A 25682-nucleotide genomic window follows, 5' to 3' on the forward strand; every position below is an offset into this window, starting at 1 on the left:
TTAATCCATGAACCTGCGAATCAGAATACAGTAAAGGAAAGGAAGCTGAAGGTATGGTACACTAATGTAGACGGAATAACAAGAGAGGAGTGGCATGAACGAATAATGGAGACATCCCTAGATATTATGGCATTCACAGAGATCAAGCTCACGGAGATGATAACAGAAACAATCTTTCAGGCTGTATATTACATTTTCATAAAAGAACGAGAGAGCAGAGGAGTAACACTGCTTATCAGAAACCAGGAAAGTCTTAAGAAGATCGGAAGACTGGACAGAGGGGACTGGACCTTGTGTTCACCCTGAGCGGTTCAGATATAAGGAATATTACCTATGAAAGACACCTCAGGTCTAGCGTCCATACGGTTCTGAATTTTAAATACCTTGTGGAAGTAACACTGGAGAGAGCGGCAGCTTGGGAAGGATATGAGAAGCCAGACTTCAAAAGAGGGGAACTACACAGGCATGAGACAGTTCCTGTTAGAGTTTCAGCAGGAAAGATAACTAAAGGAGAAGACAGTAAATGAGATGATAGAGAATGTGGTCTGAAAGTGCAGGGAGGCAGAAGTGAAATTTATATCAAGATTTATAGAAACAATGGGAAGAACAGAGTGAACCCATGGTTTATCCAGAAGTGTAGAGAAACCAAAGTCAAATGTGCTAGAGCATGGAAAAAGTACAGAAGGCAAAGGACTCAGGAAAACAAGAAGTTGAGCTGAAGAGCCAGAGACGAGTATGCATGGATAAGAAGAGAGGCTGAACAGCAATTTAAGAATGACATTGCATCGAAAGTCAAATCTGACCCAAAGCTTTTATAACCACATCTGGAGTAAGACAGCTGTAAGAAAGCAGATGATCAGGCTGAAGAATGAAGAAGGAGAGCTTACAAGGAATAACCAAGAAGTCTGTGATGAGCTCAGCAAGATATTTAGGGAGGTATTCTCAAAGGAAACAGAAAGGCTACCAGCAAACTAAAGTAGTAGTGCACCAGCAAGCGTTGAACTCGGTTCACGAAACTGGGGAGGTGTGGAAGCTCCTATGTGTGCTAGATACCTCGAAAGCGGTGGAACCAGATAATATCTCTCCTTGGGTCCTGAGACAGGAAGAAGAGGCACTACGTGTGCCACTAGCAACAACCTTCAACAAGTCTATCGACACAAGGCAACTACAGGTGAGATATGTAAGACAGCAAATGTAATCACATTTCAAGAAAGGATACAAATAGGTAGAGTTATATTACAGGCCAGTGTCACTGACATATATAAACATAAAGTTATTGCGAAGATTATAAAGAGAAGAGTAGCGAATCTTCTAGAAAGGAGTAGATTCATACATGAAAACCAGCACAGCTTTAGGAAGAGAGAGTCCTGTGTCACAATCCTATTAGAGTTCTAGGGCAAGGTAACAGAAGTAAATTAGGGGAGAAAGGAATGGGCAGATTGCACTTTCTTGGTCTGCGGGAAAGCTTGGTACATAAGCTAGAAGAGCAGGTAGGAATAACAGGGAAAGCACAACAATATTTGAAGGTGTATCCCCTGATGCGCACACCAACTAAATAACTGTCACAGCACATGTGTGACTGACAAATCTAAAAATAGATTTTTGACATCTAAATAAGGAGTCATTCACGAGACTGTACACCGTGTACGTCAGGCAAATGTTGGAATATGTAGCGCCAGTATGGAAATCACACCTGGCTAAACATGTTAAGTAACTGGAGGAAGTGCGAAAGTCTGCAACGATACTAGTCCAGGATCTAAAAGGCAAGGAGAGGGAAGTGATAGAGGCATGATCCATACAGTCTTAAGAAGAGGTACATTAAGGCTCTTGAAGCCAGAAGAGAGTGAACCTAGTGGTGACATGCAAAGAGGTGGTACCAGGAGCTTAAACTCGACCCCTACAACCACATATTGGTGAGTGCACACACACACATACACACACACACACACACCAATATCTTACCATGACCAAAGTTTTGGAACAGAAGTTGAAGGTTTGGTATGCTAATGCAGATGGAATAACAAAGAAATTGAGGAGTGGCATGAAAGAATCAACGAGAAGTCCCCAGACATCATAGTAGTCACAGAAACGAAACTCAATGAGACAATAACAGATGCAATCTTCCCACCAGGATATCAGATACTGAGGAAAGACAGAAGGGGCAGAGGGGAAAGAGGGGTTGCACTGCTCATAAAGCACCGATGGAAATTTGAGGAAATGAGAGACATGGACGAGATTGGAGAAAGAGAATACATAGTAGGTACACTTCAGTCTGGGGAGCACAAGGTAGTCATTGCAGTGATGTATAATCCACCACAGGACTGCAGGAGGCCAAGAGAGGAATATGAAGAGCGTAACAGAGCAATGGTGGACACACTGGCTGAGGTGGCAAGAAGAGCTCAGTCGAGCAGAGGAAAGTTACTGGTTATGGGCGATTTCAATCACAAGGAGATCGATTGGGAAAACCTGGAGCCACATGGGGGTCCCAAAACATGGAGAGCCAAAATGATGGATGTGGTACTGGAAAACCTCATACATCAACATGTTAAGGATACTACCAGAGAGAGAGGGGAGAATGAACCAGCAGGACTGGGCCTTGTGTTCACCCTGAGCAGTTCAGACATTGAGGACATCACATATGAGAGGCACGTAGGAGCTAGTGACCACGTGGTTCTGTGCTTTGAATACATAGTAGAGTTACAAGTAGAGAGGGTAACAGGAGTTGAATGGGAGAAGCCAGACTATAAATGGGGGGACTACATAGGTTTGAGGAACTTCTTGCAAGAGGTTCAGTGGGACAGAGAACTGGTAGGAAAGTCGGTAAATGAAATGATGGAATACGTAACAACAAAATGCAAGGAGGCAGAGGAAAAGTTTGTTCCCAGGGGCAACATAAATAATGGGAAGACCAGAACGGGCCCCTGGTTCACCCGACAGTATAAGGAGGCAAAAACCAAGTGCAATAGAGAATAGAAAAAGTACAGACGGCAAAAAACACGGGAAAATAAGGAGGGAGGCCCAGCGACAGCATGAAAATAACATAGCATCGAAAGTCTGACCCGAAACTGCTGTACAGCCACATCAGGAGGAAGGCAACAGTCAAAGATCAGGTGATCAGGCTGAGGAAAGAAGATGGTGAACTCACAAGAAACGATCACAAGGTATGCGAGGAGCTCAACATGAGATTTAGGGAAGTATATACAGTAGAGACAGAAATGGCTCTGATAAGACAGCACAAAGCGGAACACCAACAGGGAATATACTAACAGGTGTTGGATGACATACAAACAACGGAGGAGGAGGTGCAGAAGCTGTTAAGTGACCTTGATACCTCAAAGGCGAGGGGGTCCAGACAACATCTCTCCGTGGGTCCTTAGAGAAAGAGCAGAGCTGCTGTGTGTACCACTAACCACAATCTTCAATACATTCAATGAAACTTGGCAACTACCTGAGGTAAGAAGATAGCAAATGTAGTCCCCATTTTTAAGAAAGGAGAAGGAAACGAGGCACTAAACTACAGACCAGTGTCTCTGATGTGTATAGTATGCAAAGTCATGGAATGGATTTTCAGGAGGAGAGTAGTGGAGCACCTTGAAAGAAACAAGATTATAAACAACAACCAGCACGGATTCATGGAAGGCAAATCCTGTGTCACAAACCTTCTGAAGTTTTATGACAAGGTAACAGAAGTATCACACGAGAGAGAGGGGTGAGTTGATTGCATTTTCCTGGACTGCAGGAAGGTCTTTGACACAGTTCCTCCCAGGAGATTAGTGCAGAAGCTGTAGGATCAGGCGTGAATAACGGAAAGGGCACTGCAATCGATCAGAGAATACCCTGACAGGGAGGCAACAGCGAGTCTTGGTACGTGATGAGGTATCACAGTGGGCGCCTGTGACGAGCGGGGTCCCACAGGGGTCAGTCCTAGGACCAGTGCTATTTTTAATATATATGAATGACATGATAGAAGGGATAGACCCTGAAGCGTCCCTGTTTGCAAATGATGTGAAGCTAATGAGAAGGATTAAATCGAATGAGGATCAGGCAGGACTTCAAAGAGACCTGGACAGGCTGGACACGTGGCCCAGCAACTGGCTTCTCGAATTCAACCCTGCTAAATGCAAAGTCATGAAGATTGGGGAAGGGCAAAGAAGACCGCAGACAGAGTATAGGCTAGGTGGGCAAAGGCTGCAAACCTCACTCAAGGAGAAAGATCTTAGGGTGACCATAACACCGAACACGTCTCCGGAGGCACACATCAACCAGATAACTGCTGCAGCATACGGGCGCCTGGCAAACCTGAGAATAGCGTTCCGATACCTTAGTAAGGAAACGTTCAAGACACTGTACACTGTGTATGTTAGGCCCATACTGGAGTATGCAACACCAGTGTGGAACCCACACATGGTCAAGCACGTCAAGAAATTAGAGAAAGTACAAAGGTTTGCAACAAGGCTAGTTCCGGAGCTCTGGGGAATGTCCTACGAAGAAAGGTTGAGGGAAATAGCACTGGCGACACTGGAGGACAGGAGGGCCAGGGGAGACATGATAACAACATACAAAATAATGCGTGGAATAGACAAGGTGGACAGAGACAGGATGTTCCAGAGAAGGGACACAGAAACAAGGGGCCACAATTGGAAGCTGAAGATTCAGACGAGTCACAGGGATGTTAGATAGTACTTCTTCAGTCACAGAGTCATCAGGAAGTGGAATAGCCTAGCAAGTGAGGTAGTGGAGGCAGGAGCCATACATAGCTCTAAGACAAGGTCTGACAAAGCTCAGGAAGCAGAGAGAGAGAGAGAGAGAGAGAGAGAGAGAGAGAGAGAGAGAGAGAGAGAGAGAGAGAGAGAGAGAGAGAGAGAACTTAGCGATAAGTGAAGAGGCGAGGCCAGGAGCTGAGTCTCGACCCTTGCAACCACAATTAGGTGAGTACAATTAGGTGAGTACAACCAAATAACTGCTGCAGCATATGGGCGCCTGACAACCCTAAGAATAGCGTTCCGACACCTGAGTAAGGAATCGTTCAAGACTCTGTACACCGTGTACGTCAGGCTCATAATGGAGTATGTGGCACCAGTTTGGAACCCACAACTGGTCAAGAAATTAGAGAAAGTGCAAAGGTTTGCAACAAGACTAGTCCCTGAGCTAAGGGGAAAATCCTACTAAGAAAGGTTAAGGGAAATCGACCTGACGACACTGGAAGACACGAGTGTTATCGGAGACATGATAACGACAAATAAAATACTGCGAGGAATTGACAAGGTGGACAGAGACAGGATGTTCCAGAGATGGGACACAGAAACTAAGGGTCACAAATGGAAGTTGAAGACTCAGATGAGTCAAAGGGATGTTAGGAAGTATTTGTTCAGTCATAGAGTTGTCAGGAAGTGGAATAGTCAGGAAAGTGACGTAGTGGAGGCAGGAACCATACATAGTTTTAAGATGAGGTTTGATAAAGCTCATGGAGCAGGGAGATAGAGGACCTAATAGCAACCAGTGAATAGGCGGGGCCAGGAGCTATGAATCGATCCCTGTAACCACAAATAGGTGAGTACAAATAGGTGAATACGTAAACACACATACGCGAGCTGTCACGGGTATAACAGACATAGTAGGGCACCCGGAATCAAAGTGTTTTTATGGCTTACATAACAATTAGCAGAGGTCAGTGATTGACAGGATCACTGAATAACCATACAAGTGAGAAACATTGTTTACAAAGTGAGAAAGGTGACGGGAAGACCACAATAGTGCAGAAAATTTGAAAGTGTTAGAGTGATGCAAGGAGGTCACTGCGCAGGCAGTGCTGCTGCCACTTGTTCATAAAATTATAAGTAACAGCAGGATAAGTGCTGACCCCAGAATGAGAGAGATAAGTGTAAAGTCAGAGGCTAGATTAGTGGGTGAGCAGCAAAAGAGGCATTACAGCGAGTGAGAAAACAATAGTATCAAGAAACAATATTAGTGCAGTACGACAACTGTAACACTAGTAAGGACAAGAAGCAGCCAACATCACTGCCAGACACAAATATTTACCTATTTCGTGGTTATTGGTCAGGTAATATAGCTCCAGGAGTCACTCCAGGAGCTGGAAGTTGAGGTCCCCTCTCCTCTAGAGAGCCTAAATATCAGGAACAGAATTATTAATATTCAATACTGCAGGGGTCAGGCGTAGCACTGGCATGCTGGCGCTGATGACACACAAATCGCCCATACGTACACACACATATATTACCTGGAGTTTACCTGGAGAGAGTTTCGGGGGTCAACGCCCCCGCGGCCCGGTCTGTGACCAGGCCTCCTGGTGGATCAGAGCCTGATCAACCAGGCTGTTGCTGCTGGTTGCACGCAAACCAACGTACGAGCCACAACCCGGCTGGTCAGGAACCGACTTTAGGTGCTTGTCCAGTGCCAGCTTGAAGACTGCCAGGGGTATATACAGTGTAGTAATAAATATTAGTCTTATTATTATTGTTAATTAAGAAATATTGTTAATCAAGACTGGTATTATTATCATTATTATTATTATTATTATTATTATTATTATTATTATTATTATTATTATTATTATTATTATTATTATTATTATTATTATTATTATTATTATTATTATTAATAAAGATATACAACAACTCTCAAAATTGTAGGACGGGAAAATAGTATGTAGACACTTACGTCGGTTGTGTATACATGAGATGAGCAACACACTTGCCTTCATACACACACACACACACACACACACACACACACACACACACACACACACACACACACACACACACACACACACACACACACACACACACACACACACACACACACACACACACGCATACACACACACACACGCATACACACACACACACACACACACATACACACATACACATATAACACACACATATACAAGCCACGCACACGTTTTGTGGCAGCTAGTGTATAAAAAAAGGGACACCAGAGAGAAGGACAAAAAGCCAGGGGAACCGAGGAAGATTAGCATGGAAAGGAAGAGTAGGGAGAAGAGCTCAGGAAAAGGAAGCTAGAATTAAAAATGAAATGGAGAGGATGGATGTAAAGAGCCAGAAGTGAGTGCTGCAAGCCAAAGCTTCAGAGGACAGAATACAGAGACTAAAAGACGAACTGAGAAAGCTGAAGCAGGATACACAGCCAACGGAAAAGGCTTGGAATTAGGAAAAGATACACCAGTAACCAGTGAGGGGAGAGAATCGAAGTAAAGGAAGGAGATAAGACCTATGTAGAGACCCTTTCGGGTCACAGAGCTGGCCAGGATATGTCGAGGAGAGGAAGAGGCATACCGTTGTTTACAGGGACATTGGTAAGTGAGGGAATTATAGGTAGGGATGGTGACAGGTATCCTGAAAAGGTACTGTCACGCCACCAACAGATACAGGAAATGGTAAGGGAAGCAGTGATGGCGAACCTTCAGTTGGACCCAGAGATGTGGAGGGAAAAGTATTGGGAAGAGAAAAGGGAGAGAACAGTTTATATCCATGTGCTTCAGGAGGCCAAATGCAGGACATATGAAGAGATTGAAAATATTATCAAACAAGCAGGAGAGAAGGACGAGACTGAGCTGATAAATTTTCAGAGAATTGGGAGATACTCGAGGGGAAAAAATCGACCAATCAAACTGGTTTTCAAGACAGAAACGGTGCAAAACAGCATCCTACACTGGAAACCATGGCTAAAAAAAGCAAACAAAATACAAGCAGGTGTTCTTCGACCACTACAGAATACGTACAGAACGGCAGAAGCAAAGAGAGCATACATAGATGCAAGGAGCAAGAAAGAGAGACAAAGCTAGAGAAAGGAAGGGACACCCAGAATCGGAAGGACCAGCAAACACATCCACCCACAAAACACAGCAACCAAGCAAATTAACCCCAATAAAACCACACTCATAGATTCTCCCCCCAGCACAAACCCCCACCTACACAGCAGCCTCCCAGAGTCATGCTAGGTTTCCCACTTCCCCAGCCCCTCCAAACCCCCAGAATACAATCGTGGAAAAGAAGCTGATGGTATAGTATGCCAGTGCAGATGGAATAGCGAATAAATGGGAGGAGTAGTAAAAAGGAGTCATTGAAACATCCCCAGATATCACGGCACTCACAGAAGCCAAGGTTACAGTAATGATAACAGATCCAAGCTTACCAGCTGGATATCAGATCATGAGGAAAGAGAGAGGGGCCAGAGGAGGTGGAGGAGTTGCACTGTTCAACAAAAACCAATGGAGTTTTGAGGAGCTGGAAGGAGCGGACAGAAGGGAGGCAAAGGACCACATAGTTGGAACACTTCAGACTGGGGGTCCCAAGGTGGTGACTGCAGTGACTTACAACCTGCCACTGAATAGCAGGAGGCCAGGATAAGAATATGATGAGAATAATAAAGTAATTGTTAATACCCTTACCGACACTTTTTGACAGAAGGGCCAACATGGGCAGGGCAAAGTTACTAGTTGTGGGTGATTTCAACCACAAGGAGATTGACTGGGAAAACCGGGAGCCATATGGGGGCCCAGAAATGTGGATGGCCAAGATGATGGAAGTAATACTGGAAAACCTCAAGCATCAATATGTTAGGGACACTACCAGAGAGAGAGCAAAAGCAAGAGAGAGAGAGAGAGAGAGAGAGAGAGAGAGAGGGGATGAACCAATAAGGCTAGACCTCATATTCACCTTGAGTGGTTCAAACATTGGGGGACATCACAAATGAAAGGCCCTTCAGTGCTAGTATTCACGTGGTCCTGAGCTTTAAATATATTGTAGAGCTAAAAGTAGAGAGGAAAGCAGCATGAATAGGATATGAGAAGCCAAACAATAAAAGAGGGGACTACACAGGTATGAGGAATTTCCTGCACGAGGTACAGTGGGAAAGAGCTGGAAGACAGGATCATACTTAAGGGAAATAGAATCAATGGGATGACTACAACGAGCCCTTGGTTCACCCAAAAGTTTAGAGTGGCCAAAATTAAGTGCACTAGAGAATGGAAAAAGTATAAAAGACTAAGGACCCAGGAAAATAAGATTAGACAAAGAGCCAGAAATGAATGTGCATGGATAAGACAAGAGGCATTGTGGTAATACAAGAATAACATAGCATCGAAAGCCAACTCTAGTCCAAAGCTGGTGTTCAGCCACATCAGGAGGAAAACAAGAGTCAAGAACCAGGTTATCAGGCTGAGGAAGGAAGGAGGCCAGACCACATGAAACGACAAAGACATATGTGAAGAGCTGAACACGAGATTTAAGGAAGGGTTTTCAGTGAAGACAGACTGGACTACGGTAGACCGGAATGGTAGGGTACACCGGCAAGTAATGGACATGTTACACACAACCGAGGAGGAGTGAAGAGGCTGTTAAGTGAGCTAGATACCTCGAAGGCTGTGGGAAAGGACGTCTCTCCGTGGGTTCTGAGAGAGGGAGTAGAAACACTGTGTGTGCCACTACCAACAATCTTCAACATATCTGAACAGGGTAACTACCTAAGGTGTGGAAGATAGCACATGTAGTTCCAGTCTTTAAGAAAGGAGACAGGTAGGTAGCATTAAACTACAGACCAGTGTCACTGACATGTATACTATGCAAAGTCGTGGAGAAGCTTATCTGGAGAAGAGTGGTGGAGCACCTGGAAAGGAATGAGCTTATACACGGTAACCAGCACGGTTTCAGGAAGGGGAAATTCTGTGTCACAAATCTACTGGAGTTTTGCGACAATGTGACGGAAGAGAGAGGGGTGGGTAGACTGCATTTTCATGAATTGTAAGAAGTCTTTCGGCACAGTTCCAAACAAGAGATTAGTACAAAAGCTAGAGGAGCAGGCAGGAATAACAGGGGAGCTACTGCAATGGATCAGAATGTACCTGATGGGAAGGCAACAACGAGTCATTGTACATGACGAAGCGTCAGAGTGGGTGTCTGTGACGAGCGGGGTTCCACAAGGGTCAGTTCTAGGGCCAGTGCTGTTTCTGGTATATATGAATGACATGATGGAAAGAACAGATTCAGAGGTGTCCCTGTTTACAGACGACCTGAAGTTAATGCAGATAATTCAAATGGATTTGTCAGTTAAAAATAGGAGAGGAGAGTTATTAAATGGAGAGTTAGAGGTATTGGGAAGATGGAGGGAATATTTGGAGGAATTGGTAAATGTTGATGAAGATAGGGAAGCTGTGATTTCGTGTATAGGACAAGGAGGAATAACATCTTGTGTTACTTTTGCTGAACAGCAGCAGACTTCCACAGAATCAGGAAGTCAACAAGCAACAGCATTAAATGTGAGAGATAAGTTTAAAGCAACTGCTCTCCCGATAGCTCGAGTTGAGTTATCTAATAAATTACACAAAACCAATGGGTGAGGATCAGGTAGAACTACAAACGGATCTGGACATGCTGCAAGCCTGGCCCAACAACTGTATCCTGGAGTTTAATTCCACCAAGTGCAAAGTTATGAAGACTGTGGATTGTTATAGAAGACCGCAGGCAGATTACAGGCTATGGGGCCAAGGACTGAAAACCTCACTCAAGGAAAAGAATCTTAGAGTGAATATAATACCGAGCACATCTGCTGAGGCTGACATTAACCAAATAACTGCTGCAGCATATGGACGCCTGGCCAGCCTAGGTATAGCGTTTCCATACATTAGCAAGGAATCGTTCAAAACTCTGTACACCGTGCACGTCAGGCCCATATTGGAGTATGCAGCATCAATATAGAACTCATACATGGGCAAACACGTTATGGAATTAGAGAAATTGCAAAGGTTTGCAACAAGACTAGTCCCAGAGCTAAGTGGTATGTCCTACGAGGAGAGGTTAAGAAATTAACCCAACGACACTGGAGGACAGTAGGGATAGGGATGACATGATAACAACATACAAAATACTAAAAGAAACTGACAAGGTGGATAGGGACAGAATGTTTCAGAGATGGGACACAGCAACAAGGGGTCACTACTAGAAGCTGAAGACTCAGACGAGTCACAGGGATGTTAGGAAATTTTCTTCAGATATAGAGTTGTCAGGAAGTGGAATTACTTGAAGAGTGATGTAGTGGAGGCAGGATCCACAAATAACCTTAAGAACAGATAAGACAAAACTCATGGAGCAGGGAGAGAGTGGACCTAGTAGCGACCAGTGGAGAGGAGGAGCCAGGAGCTATGAATCAACCCCTTCAACCACAAATAGGTATGTTTAATTAGGTAAGTACACACACACATACCGGAGGTAGTAAGCACTACAATCAGCGTTTACTGAGAATATATAATGAAGTAATTATTGCAGAATGGATACTACGAACATCACACCAGTAGCTCTGGACATGCAATAACAAAAAAAAATAATTAAGCAGACACCTCACATGCATACGCAGGAAAAAAAAGTAGTTCCCAGAGCAGGGAGAACACGAGGCCATAATTACGCCCCCATAAGGAAACAATGCCTAAAATCTATCAACTCTATGTATCGTTAGTTAGGCCTAATTTGGATTATGCTGCACAGTTCTGGCCACCGTATTACAGAACGGATATAAATGCGCTTGAAGATGTACAGCGAATGACAAGGATGAGCCAATGTATCAGAAATCTTTCCTTCGAGGATAGACTGAGGGCCCTGAATCTACACTTTCTAGAAAGGCGTAGAATTAGGGGGGAGATATGATTGAAGTGTATAAATTGAAAATGGGAATAAATAAAGGGAATGTAAATAATGTGCTAAAAGTATTTAACCAAGACAGGACTCGCAGCAATGGTTTCAAGTTGGAAAAATTTAGATTCAGATAAAGATATAGGAAAGCACTGGTTTGGTAATAGATTTGTGGATGAGTGAAACAAACTCCCAAGTAGCGTCACTGAAGCTGAAACCTTGTGTAGTTTTAAAAATAGGTTAGATAAATACATGAGTGGGTGTGGGTGGGTGTGAGTTGTACCTTTCCTCGCATGGGCCAGTAGACCTGCTGCAGTTCTCCTTCTTTCTTATGTTCTTAGATTGTTCGTCTTCACATGTAGAGTAGTTGAATACTAGAATGAGATCCTTGAAGAGGTAGATAGGTAGATATGTTACAATTATTGGAGGAAAGAATATATACGGCAAATTTAACACTGAGCTTGGGACATCATGAGCCTATTTACTCTTCTGAGTTCAGGAAACAACCATTATAACTCAACTTCTGTTTCTACAAATCAACACTGAGGTAAAAACTCCACCAGAATATCTACTCCTCTGGGCTCAGGATATACCCAGTATAACTTGCTTGTGTACTTACATATCAACACTGAGCTCAAAAATTCATCTGACCTCTTCTGAGCTCCGGACATACACAGAATAATTTACCTTCTGTTCCTACAAATTAACACTAAGCCCAGTACTCCACCTGAGCTCTTCTATGCTCAGGACACACCCAGTATAATTTATCATCTGTAGCTACAGATTGAGCACCGACCTCGGGGCACAGTCATCTTTCCACTGTTTCTGTACCTACAAAATAATAGTCACAAACAAACCCATTCAGTTCTAGACCTCCCTCTTGCGTTCCTACAACCATTCCATTATTCATGTTTATACCCACCCCCTTCTTCTCTCTCTCTCTCTCTCTCTCTCTCTCTCTCTCTCGGTCGTTAAGAGCGATACTCAGCTGGTGGTTCCCTGTTGCTGTGACATTTAGTGGGCCACACGCTGCCTCTGCTCCGTGCTCCAGCAAGGCAAACATCATCAAAAATTACTGGGGAACATCTGTTTGAAATTTGTCTAAAGTTTTCTAGTAAATGCTGACTTTAATTCTCTCCTGTCAGAGAGCAGAACCAGCTTTTTGGTTGCTGTATTTCTCTCTCTCCCTCTCTCGCTCTTTTATTTTTTACATAATTGTTTTACATGATTAGGTTAAGTGTTCCTACCTTTATTTACAAGCTGTTACCTATATCAGCTCATTTGAAAGCCTTTTTATTGTTATGAGACTTACAAATAGTGGGCCAATGATTGCAAACGGTGGACCAACAATTTCAAATAATCTACTGATTTTATTTCAGTGACGACGTCATTATGTTGTACGAACATGTTCCAGACACGAGTAAACCTAGGCATAAATATTCTCAGATGAAATGATGTTCTTGACATGGGTATAGCCAGATTGCAGTTGCTGTTTGCTGCCCGTCTTGTGTGGAAGCTCTCTTCTTGCCTACCACGACGTGGAGCTGCCTACTTATCTCTGATAATGAAGGCTCTGCTGAAACGAAAGATGTCCAGGCCGGGTCCAGAAGAGAGATGAGTCATTTTGCTCTGTTGCCTGCTCTGTTAAGAAGTCGGAGATAAGATGGGAGGCAGGTAATTCGAGGAGTATGCACACTTATGCCTTGTATAGAGTCTTGCAGTCTCTACTATCGAGCAGATACATGTAAGTACTTTAAGTTTCCTGGTCGCCTTGTTTTTAAGATGTACTACATAGTTCTTAATAGTCAATTTACAATCAAATTTCAACCCAAATATATTAAACTCATTCCGGGTTCCAACACTCTCCCATTCATTCTTACCACCGCTCCAGCATTACCATCATGGTGCCTAGAGACCATCATCTGTTGTGTTTTCTCAGAAGCAAATGTAACTTGCCATCGTTTCCCCCATTCTGATATAGCTGTAAGCTGGTGATTGATGCAACCAAGACCAGCTGGAATTTCCTCTTTTGCATACGTATGTGTCAGCGTATAGTCATCTGAATATGCATGAATGAGCTGAAGGTCATTGAAGAAGACATTCCATAACAATGGACCAAGCACACTTCCCAGTGAAACACTTGTACCATTAGAGTAACTTGTTGACTATGTCCCATTGAGAAATACTTTTAGAGATCTCCCTTAAAGGTAATCACTAAGGAGGCATAGTGCAGTTTTTGCCAAGATTCCCTAATGACATTCTCGGTCGAAACTACTAGCAATGTTCTGTACTACAACACATTTGACCTTGAATTCATCCAGTGATTAGTGCCACTTAGTAGAGAGGTTTAACAGCAGATCAGCAGCAAAGTGATCTTTTCTGAACGATACTGATGGACACATAGTAAGTGGTATCGAAAAAAACGTTTCATCTGCTGTGAGATTATTGTCTCGTGAATCCTTCCAGTGATTGGCAGGAGTGACACTGGTCTGTAGTTGCTGATTTCCCCTCTGCTCATCTTTTTGTGAACATGGAATGTTTGCTTCTTTCCACTGTGCTAGGTTAAGTGTGTGTATCTTTATTTACAAACTAAGAACTGGTACCTACATCAGCACATTTTATATTCTTTATATTGTTGATACATACAAATAAAGAATAGGATAAAGATGGAGCTTTCTATGGGCCAGCGATTTTATTTGGTTTATTGACTACATTTCTTCTATGTCATTATGTTGTGCAAGCATGTTGCAGACTCATGTCATAATGGGAACAAATGATTTGAGATGAAATGATGATCTTGAGAAGAGTACAGCCAGAATGTAGTTGCTGTTCGCTGCCCGTCTTGTTGTGTAAAAGCTCACTTTTCGCTGTCTGCAAAATGTAGTCAAATGTGGTACCTTGACAATATTGGCCTTGTATATATCAGTAAGGGCGCCTATGTCCCTCCTGTGTTGAAGGCTCTGCAGAAACGACAGATCAATTCAGACTGGGTCTCTCTGTTTCTGTCTCTGTCTCTGTCTCTGTCTCTGTCTCTGTCTCTTTCTCTCTTTCTCTCTGTCTCTCTCTCTCTCTCTCTCTTCCACTGCATTACTTGTAACATACAAAAATTACTTCTTTTCGTCTGACATTTTTCATTTGTATTCCTTCAAAGAGAATTTAGTATGGATGAAAAATATGCAAACTTTATGGCCTTTCCTTGCAATTTCTTACAGAAATTTGGGCCTGAAACAATATATCATGAATGAAATGTGGCAGATTGAGTGAAGAACAATATGTGAGTATAATTGTTTTAAGTTTGTTTTTGGTTGACGTCCTGCTTTAAATGATACATACATACACACACACATATATATATATATATATATATATATATATATATATATATATATATATATATATATATATATATATATATATATGAATGTACGAATGTATATATGTATGTATGTAGGTATTTATGTACGTATATATGTAAATATGTATGTATGTATACGTATGTATGCATATTATTTTAACCACGAACGAGTGGTATTGATCAATAACAACACTGCGCTAGCCAAGGATTCGAACCCATATTGTACTGGCCTGCCTCATGGTAAGCGAGAACCACATGATGCTTTGAACTACAGGACCACCCAACCCTACAAGAATGGCGCAGCCAGCACACAGCTAGCTGTTGGGTCGCCATCCGAGGGCATACGGAGGTGTGGGAGCTTCTAAGCTAATTTCATTCTCATCCCTGTTTGGTGTACTAGCCTCACCAGCAGCATTTATATATTATTGTAACCACGAACGAGTGATATTGATCAATAACAACACCTCGCTAGCCAAGGATTGGGTGGTCCTGTAGTTTAAAGCGTCATGTGGTTCTCGCTTACCATGACGCAGGCCAGTACAACATGGGTTCGAATCCTTGGCTACCGCAGTGTTGTTATTGATTAATACCACTCGTCCGTGGTTAAAATAATATACATACATACGTACATGCATGCATACGTACATACATATTTACATATATACAAACATAAATACATACATACATACATACATTCATATATATATATATGCATACGTACATACATACTTACAAAAATACGTAAATACATGCATACATACTTGCATATATACATGCCTACATACATACATACATACTCGCATACATACATACATGCTTATATACATGCACGCATTAATACATATATACGTACGTACATACATATATACATAAGTACATGCATGCATACATATATACATACATAAGTACATGGATACATATATACAAAAGTACATACATACATACATACATACATACATTACATACATATACACATAAGTACATACATACATACATACATACATACATACATACATACATACATACATACATACATACATACATACATATACACATAAGTACATACATACATACATACGTACATACATACATACATACATATATACATACATACATACATACATATATACATGGTAGCTAATTAGACAGATTGGCTGACACACACATTGATTAGCAAACAAACATACTGATGGAAGAAATGACCCGGCAGATAAACACTAAGACATAAACAAACAGAACGACCTAAAATAACAGACAAACAGACAGACAGACATACACAGATACGCGCAGGCAGAAAGCACCTTCAAGTATATGGCTGAGGACATCAGCCTACGGGAATACCCGGCGCTCTGGCCCAGGAACCTGCAACTTATCCCCAGCTCCGTCGCGCCAGTACGCGTAAAATCTTAGCAATATGTAAACCGGTAACATTCTGCTGCACTGCTGCTCACACTGCAAACACTTGGGAGCTTTAGATAAGCTTTTTTCAATGTTTTTATTCTTATTTTTGATAATTAGTTCTAGTAAATTTCAATAGAATACGTACATTCGATTTTGCACGGTAGATGTTCAGTGATGTTTGTCTTGGGTGGATGTTCAGTGATGTTTGTCTTGGGTGGATGTTCAGTGATGTTTGTCTTGGGTGGATGTTCAGTGATGTTTGTCTTGGGTGGATGTTCAGTGATGTTTGTCTTGGGTGGATGTTCAGTGATGCCTGTCTTGCATGGATGTTCAGTGATGTTTGTCTTGGGTGGATGTTCAGTGATGTTTGTCTTGAGTGGATGTTCAGTGATGTTTGTTTTGGGTAGATGTTCAGTAATGTTTGTCTTTGGTGGATGTTCAGTGATGTTTGTCTTGGGTGGATGTTCAGTGATGTTTGTCTTGGGTGGATGTTCAGTGATGTTTGTTTTGGGTGGATGTTCAGTGATGTTTGTCTTGCGTGGATGTTCAGTGATGTTTGTCTTGGGTAGATGTTCAGTAATGTTTGTCTTTGGTGGATGTTCAGTGATGTTTGTCTTGGGTGGATGTTCAGTGATGTTTGTCTTGGGTGGATGTTCAGTGATGTTTGTCTTGCGTGGATGTTCAGTGATGTTTGTCTTGGGTGGATGTTCAGTGATGTTTGTCTTGAGTGGATGTTCAGTGATGTTTGTCTTGGGTGGATGTTCAGTGATGTTTGTCTTGAGTGGATGTTCAGTGATGTTTGTCTTGGGTGGATGTTCAGTGATGTTTGTCTTGAGTGGATGTTCAGTGATGTTTGTCTTGGGTGGATGTTCAGTGATGTTTGTCTTGCGTGGAAGTTCAGTGATGTTTGTCTTGGGTAGATGTTCAGTAATGTTTGTCTTTGGTGGATGTTCAGTGATGTTTGTCTTGGGTGGATGTTCAGTGATGTTTGTCTTGGGTGGATGTTCAGTGATGTTTGTCTTGCGTGGATGTTCAGTGATGTTTGTCTTGGGTGGATGTTCAGTGATGTTTGTCTTGCGTGGATGTTCAGTGATGTTTATCTTGGGTAGATGTTCAGTGATGTTTGTCTTGGGTGGATGTTCAGTGATGTTTGTCTTGGGTAGATGTTCAGCGATGTTTGTCTTGGGTGGATGTTCAGTGATGTTTGTCTTGGGTGGATGTTCAGTGATGTTTGTCTTGGGTAGATGCTCAGTGATGTTTGTCTTGGGTAGATGCTCAGTGATGTTTGTCTTGGGTAGATGTTCAGTGATGTTTGCCTTGGGTAGATGTTCATTGATGTTTGTCTTGGGTAGATGTTCAGTGATGTTTGTCTTGCGTAGATGTTCAGTGATGTTTGTCTTGGGTAGATGTTCAGTAATGTTTGTCATGCGTGGATGTTCAGTGATGTTTGCCTTGGGTAGATGTTTAGTGATATTTGTCTTGGGTGGATGTTCAGTGATGTTTGTCTTGGGTGGATGTTCAGTGATGTTTGTCTTGGGTGGATGTTCAGTGATTGTCTTGCGTGGATGTTCAGTGATGTTTGTCTTGGGTATATGTTCAGTGATGTTTGTCTTGGGGGGATGTTCAGTGATGTTTGTCTTGGGTGGATGTTCAGTGATGTTTGTCTTAGGTAGATGTTCAGTGATGTTTGTCTTGGGTAGATGTTCAGTGATGTTTGTTTTGGGTGGATGTTCTGTGATGTTTGTCTTGAGTGGATGTTCAGTGATGTTTGTCACAGGTGGATGATCAGTGATGTTTCTCATAGGTGTATGTTCAATGATGTTTGTCACAGGTGGATGATCAGTGATTTTTGTCACAGGTGGATGATCAGTAATGTTTGTCACAGGTGGATGATCAGTGATGTTTGTCACAGGTGGATGATCAGTGATGTTTGTCACAGGTGGATGATCAGTGATGTTTGTCACAGGTGGATGATCAGTGATGTTTGTCACAGGTGGATGATCAGTGATGTTTGCCACAGGTGGATGATCAGTGATGTTTGTCACAGGTGGATGATCAGTGATGTTTATCACAGGTGGATGATCAGTGATGTTTGCCATAGGTGGATGATCAGTGATGTTTGTCACAGGTGGATGATCAGTGATGTTTGTCACAGGTGGATGATCAGTGATGTTTGTCACAGGTGGATGATCAGTGATGTTTGTCACAGGTGGATGATCAGTGATGTTTGTCACAGGTGGATGTTCAGTGATGTTTGTCACAGGTGGATGTTCAGTGATGTTTGTCACAGGTGGATGATCAGTGATGTTTGTCACTGGTGGATGATCAATGATTTTTGTCACAGGTGGATGTTCAGTGATGTTTGTCACAGGTGGATGTTCAGTGATGTTTGTCTTGGGTAGATGTTCAGCGATGTTTGTCTTGGGTGGATGTTCAGTGATGTTTGTCTTGGGTGGATGTTCAGTGATGTTTGTCTTGGGTAGATGCTCAGTGATGTTTGTCTTGGGTGGATGTTCAGTGATGTTTGGCTTGGGTAGATGTTCAGTGATGTTTGTCTTGGGTAGATGTTCAGTGATGTTTGTCTTGCGTAGATGTTCAGTGATGTTTGTCTTGGGTAGATGTTCAGTAATGTTTGTCATGCGTGGATGTTCAGTGATGTTTGCCTTGGGTAGATGTTTAGTGATGTTTGTCTTGGGTGGATGTTCAGTGATGTTTGTCTTGGGTGGATGTTCAGTGATGTTTGTCTTGGGTGGATGTTCAGTGATGTTTGTCTTGCGTGGATGTTCAGTGATGTTTGTCTTGGGTGTATGTTCAGTGATGTTTGTCTTGGGGGGATGTTCAGTGATGTTTGTCTTGGGTGGATGTTCAGTGATGTTTGTCTTAGGTAGATGTTCAGTGATGTTTGTCTTGGGTAGATGTTCAGTGATGTTTGTCTTGGGTGGATGTTTAGTGATGTTTGTCTTGGGTGGATGTTCAGTGATGTTTGTTTTGGGTGGATGTTCAGTGATGTTTGTCTTGGGTGGATGTTCAGTGATGTTTGTCACAGGTGGATGATCAGTGATGTTTCTCATAGGTGGATGTTCAATGATGTTTGTCACAGGTGGATGATCAGTGATTTTTGTCACAGGTGGATGATCAGTAATGTTTGTCACAGGTGGATGATCAGTGATGTTTGTCACAGGTGGATGATCAGTGATGTTTGTCTTGCGTGGATGATCAGTGATGTTTGTCACAGGTGGATGATCAGTGATGTTTGTCACAGGTGGATGATCAGTGATGTTTGTCACAGGTGGATGATCAGTGATGTTTGTCACAGGTGGATGATCAGTGATGTTTGTCACAGGTGGATGATCAGTGATGTTTGTCACAGGTGGATGATCAGTGATGTTTGTCACAGGTGGATGATCAGTGATGTTTGTCACAGGTGGATGATCAGTGATGTTTGTCACAGGTGGATGATCAGTGATGTTTGTCACAGGTGGATGATCAGTGATGTTTGTCACAGGTGGATGATCAGTGATGTTTGTCACAGGTGGATGATCAGTGATGTTTGTCACAGGTGGATGTTCAGTGATGTTTGTCACAGGTGGATGATCAGTGATGTTTGTCACTGGTGGATGATCAATGATTTTTGTCACAGGTGGATGTTCAGTGATGTTTGTCACAGGTGGATGTTCAGTGATGTTTGTCACAGGTGGATGATCAGTGATGTTTGTCACAGGTGGATGATCAGTGATGTTTGTCACAGGTGGATGATCAGTGATGTTTGTCACAGGTGGATGATCAGTGATGTTTATCACAGGTGGATGATCAGTGATGTTTGTCACAGGTGGATGATCAGTGATGTTTGTCACAGGTGGATGATCAGTGATGTTTGTCACAGGTGGATGTTCAGTGATGTTTGTCACAGGTGGATGATCAGTGATGTTTGTCACTGGTGGATGCTCAATGATTTTTGTCACAGGTGGATGTTCAGTGATGTTTGTCACAGGTGGATGATCAGTGATGTTTGTCACAGGTGGATGATCAGTGATATTTGTCACAGGTGGATGATCAGTGATGTTTGTCACAGGTGGATAATCAGTGATATTTGTCACAGGTGGATGATCAGTGATGTTTATCACAGGTGGATGATCAGTGATGTTTGCCATAGATGGATGATCAGTGATGTTTGTCACAGGTGGATGATCAGTGATGTTTGTCACAGGTGGATGTTCAGTGATGTTTGTCACAGGTGGATGTTCAGTGATGTTTGTCACAGGTGGATGATGAGTGATGTTTGTCACAGGTGGATGATCAGTGATGTTTGTCACAGGTGGATGATCAGTGATGTTTGTCACAGGTGGATGATCAGTGATGTTTGTCACAGGTGGATGTTCAGTGATGTTTGTCACAGGTGGATGATCAGTGATGTTTGTCACAGGTGGATGATCAGTGATGTTTGTCACAGGTGGATGTTCAGTGATGTTTGTCACAGGTGGATGATGAGTGATGTATATATTGGATGGATGTTCATAAGACTCAGTATATAAATAATACTAATATATAATACTGCACAAAAAGATTAGTATCCAACAAAATTACTCATTTATACAACTTACAGAGGGAAAGAGAAAGACATTTCATTATGTAAATTAGAAAAATTAATTTACAAACTCTTTGATGTCAACTCTGGTGAGACTAGGTATGAGGGTAATATTATATATTATTCTTGAAGAGGTGTGGTAACCAAGAATAATAATTTATTTACGTTGGTTGTACATCAAGAAGCTTCTTTAAACATTAACTTGTAAGGGATCAGGCCAAGTATATACATTATATCAAACTGCATCGGGATGCCATAGTAGCCTGAGAAGATGGTTGTAGTGCTCTTTGCACTGAGGTTAGGCTTTAGCTTGACCAGTGTGCAGAGTAAACATCATGTTACAATATGCACTGAAGTGTAAGGCATATTGCAATATGCTTATGGCAATACACAGCCATGTCTTGACATGGATGTATATTGCCGTGCCTTGTGTTACATATGTTACGTAATGTATGTGTCAGGATCTGTGTTCTGTGTTATCTTCTGGATCTGGATATCAGGTGTGTCTTAGTGTTGAGTTCTGTCCTCTTCTCTGGCATCACAATACATAAATTATGAAACGTATGTCATTTTTAAGAATATCAAAAACAAAAAATAATGAAAATTAAATTCTGTTTATTGAAAATTCCTGTAGCTCCACATAAGAACAGTCGTGTTATTTAAAAATTACTTAATTTTCAGTAATCCAGGATAAGATGGTGGGCACCCAGAGTGAAGCCCACCTGCAACGTCTGATATTACATATTACACTACACTACATAAAATAATGTTGTAGAAAGTTTGGGTCTCTGGTTTAATGGCATGCATGTTATGGTGACTATGAACCTTTGCTAGGAATGGATTTCCCAGCTGCTGGTACCGGTTTTCCAAGTACTGAAATTATTACCTTCTCTTCAAAAGAAGGTAGGAAGCAGGGCATCCCTCACGCTAGTTCACACTCTGATCGTCGTTGTACTGTTCAGCAGGCAAAACCCAGTACCTTTTGCCACAACAGGCCAAGATATGGTGACTAGAGAACAGCCTTGACCTGAATTGCACCAACAAATGTTGCAGTTAAATGAAAGCAAAGTTCCGTTGCAAAAACATAATCATTACAACGCTTAACCGAGGATACAGCGATAATCTGGATTCAAGAAATGGACTTGACTTACTTTCTGATTCTGTACCTAACAGCCTGAAATTGATAATCAAATTGCATGGAAACATAACCAAACATTTAAACGTTAGTGAAATCTGGTTGTTCTATCTTTCTGTGCTGTGTTACTAAAAATGCTTTTGGAATTTAACAGTGGGCCAACACCATTCGAGGAATCTGTATGTCTTAAGTGGATGTTTTATAGTGTATGTCCACGGTGGAAATGATCATGATGCATGTCTTACAGGATAAAATTCAAAGCTGATCATAAACATCCCAAGTCTTATCTTTATGAAGATTCAGTTTCAGCTATAAATGTAGAAAAAATCACACATATATGCATAAAAAAACACACATGTGGACATGCACCGCTCATGTGTGTGTGCACATCTACTCACCTACACGTAGCTATATGAAAGAGAAAGCCTTTACAAGATGACATTTTTTTCTTAACAATCGAAGAAGCGATCTCGTTTGGCCTAATTGCATTTCATAAATTCATATCCCTTGAGGGGCATCTTTACCTCAGTCTTCCATTAAGACTACGTGCTCCAATATCTCTCAGGACTGTGCTTCCCCTTACATCACTGGCAGTTGTCCTTCTTCAGTTTAAAATTCGTCCCGGAATGTCTTTCTTGGTTCCTCGATTACTTCCGCGTCATTACTTGTGAGTGGTTAAACTTATTTGGTCATTCCTTACCATTTTTTCTCTATGTTGCTGGAAATAATTTGGACTGACCTTTAAGCTTTGCTGTCATACTTTTTTTCAGATTATTGCTTTGTTACCTTGCTTGATCTAATATGCTCACTCATGGCCTTCCTGTTCTTTTCTCCGTTTTCCATACTTATTTCATGCTTTCTTGATTTATCATATATCCGGTGTCGACTTTCAGGTGAGCTCGATTCCCACTATACTTCTTTTAAGAATTGCCTAATTTCCTAGTAGCTACCTGTCTTGTATGCTATTCTTCTGATCCATATTTTCCTTCATTTATTTTCTAGAGGTGCTTCTACCATTATTTTAAATTCGGTAAGTAGTGATTGCTCATTGTTAGGCTTCTTAATCCAGTTTCCTGAAAATTTATATACCATAGGCTTGTTTGTCTCCTTACGTTTTCATGAGTATTTTTATAGGCTGTCTCATAAAAAAAACACCATGGCGGAATAGAAGCGTTTATTAAGATGAAGTTTCTCTTGGCAGTATTTTGCCATGGTGTCTTTTTTTATCAAGTTGTGGGTTTTACAACCCACATTAGCTCTTCATGCTTCGTCTCCCGAGTGAAACATCTGCTTCTCAGTGTATTTCGGAACGCCTGAACTCTCAGTGATCAAATGTGAACGCTTCATTGTGTTCATGATGTCCTCAAGGTTGATGCTGTATTCCTCTCCGGTTTTCTGCCATATAGTAGCGAGTTGTATGGTTTTACCACAGTTGTCTCATTCTTCTGTTGTTGTCTTTTTTTTTTTTTTTTTTTTTTTTTATCCCAAAGGCCGTCTCTCGTCTCCCATGATAAAAAGGTGGCCCGAGAAAGAGGAAAAACATTTAATCACTCTTTTGCCAGCAGCGTTCTGACGCCACTGTTCGAGTGAGCTTCTGAACTGCAATATCTCCATCCTTCCTTCAGAGTGCAAGCAGTGTACTTCCCAGCTCCTGACTCAAGTCTGGTGTCCCTGAATCCCTTCATAAATGTTACCTTGCTCACACTCCAACAACACATCAAATAATAAAAAGTGCTTACCTCCAGCCCTATCTAGCACACTTTCAACCCTATAGGATGTCCAATTCCCTAGCATTCTGTACCTCCTTTACCCCGTTTCTCCACCCTTTTCTAGTCCACCCCAGATCTGTACGCACTTCTTATCCTATTTTGCTCCATCCTCTAAATATCCACACCACCTCAAGAAGCCCTCCTAAGCCCTCTGATTAACGCTTTTGGTAACCTCACATCTTTTATTTTTCAATCTCCGAATTCTCTGCATGATATTTGCGCCACACGTTGCTCTCCAACACATCGCCACTACCTCCAGTCTCCTCTTTACTGAAATGTTTAAAACCATGTGTCACACCCATATAACAGTGCTTGTAACACTATACTCTGGTACACTTCCCTCTTTGCTTTCATGGATGAAGTTCTTTGTCTTGATAAATGCCTCAGTTCTCCACCACCTTTTTCGCCCCCTCATCAGATCTGTGAGTTATCTCATCTTTCACAACTAGATGTATTACAGTCCCTGCGATCCAAGGAAGGTATTCCTGTATTGCATAACCCCATCCCTCTGCATGTTAATGCATGAGAGAGGAATAATTCAGGATGCAGCATAAGTTTCTAATGTAGTTAAATATCAGCATCGAAGATATGAAGCAAATCAGGAGAGGTATTTGCAAGTTATTAAATGTACACTAATATTCCAATTTCTTCAATAAAGATGGCAAATTACTACATACACAGCCGAAAACTAATTCAAACCTTCCACTAGAAAACACCAGATTTGAAGCTAAACAAAAGAGGTATTTTCTTGTTTTCTTAGTAACAGCAATATTCAGTAATACGCCAAGTACGTACAGTTTGAAACCTCTCACAGTTTTCATTATCACGTTATCAGCGTTGACTGGTGAAGCCAGTCGGATGAGACTCTCATAAATTGTGGTATGGAAAACAGTATTTCAATTTTCCCAGTTTCCCAAATGAAAAAAAGAAAAAGAAAATCAGACTAAGGCCAAAATCAAACTAAACATTTGTCTAAGTGAGGCTGACAGACATTTATTAAAGATTAAGGTGGGTAAGTAAATAAAGTTAGTAAGCATGTAAATAAGTAAGTTATGTATGCACATAAGTACATTATATAGATTCAGTTTAGTAGAGTCAAACACAAAACAGTCTGATAACTGAAAATGGCGCATAAAACTTACACAATCTAAAATCAAGATGAAGTTTACTTTGAGGAAAACATATCAGCATTAAGAGTTTGAGGCTAACCAGACGTGGCATTCTCCAGTTATTACTCAGATTCCAACGTAATTTGCAAGTATTCGGAATAAACCTAAAGTTTCATCTAATTCATTAGATAAAACAGTCATTAAAGATTTATTTTAAGCAAGGAAAAAGCACTAAACCAATAGGGGACATACAACACTTGGGGAATGTGAGGCATTCAGATTCGATCCAAGGAAGGGGAGAATAAGTCCAATATTATACAGGGTATTGTAAAAAAATATGTGTATAAAAAACGCTCCATATATCATGTCAGCTTACGGGTTGTGTTCTGAAACTAGACGTGTATTAGTCCGGAAGAGTAGCCAGAACAGGACAGGAGCAGAAAAGGTAATGTAGGTGACAGTACTGGAAGAGCGGTGGTTGGAGTAAGACGTCATGGTTTGATGTTAGTGTAAGTAGGGGATATGATTTTGGGTAAGTTTATGCCAGAGGCTGGTTAATAATTTTTGTATGTACTCAACTAACTGTACCTGTAAGGCCCTAGTGTGCAGAGGCCTATGTAGTGGAGAGGACGGATAATGTTTTGCGTGCAGGCTTAGAGGCC

The sequence above is a fragment of the Cherax quadricarinatus genome, chromosome 2 (assembly GCF_038502225.1).
Source record: "Cherax quadricarinatus isolate ZL_2023a chromosome 2, ASM3850222v1, whole genome shotgun sequence".
In the NCBI taxonomy this organism is placed as follows: Eukaryota; Metazoa; Arthropoda; class Malacostraca; order Decapoda; family Parastacidae; genus Cherax; species Cherax quadricarinatus.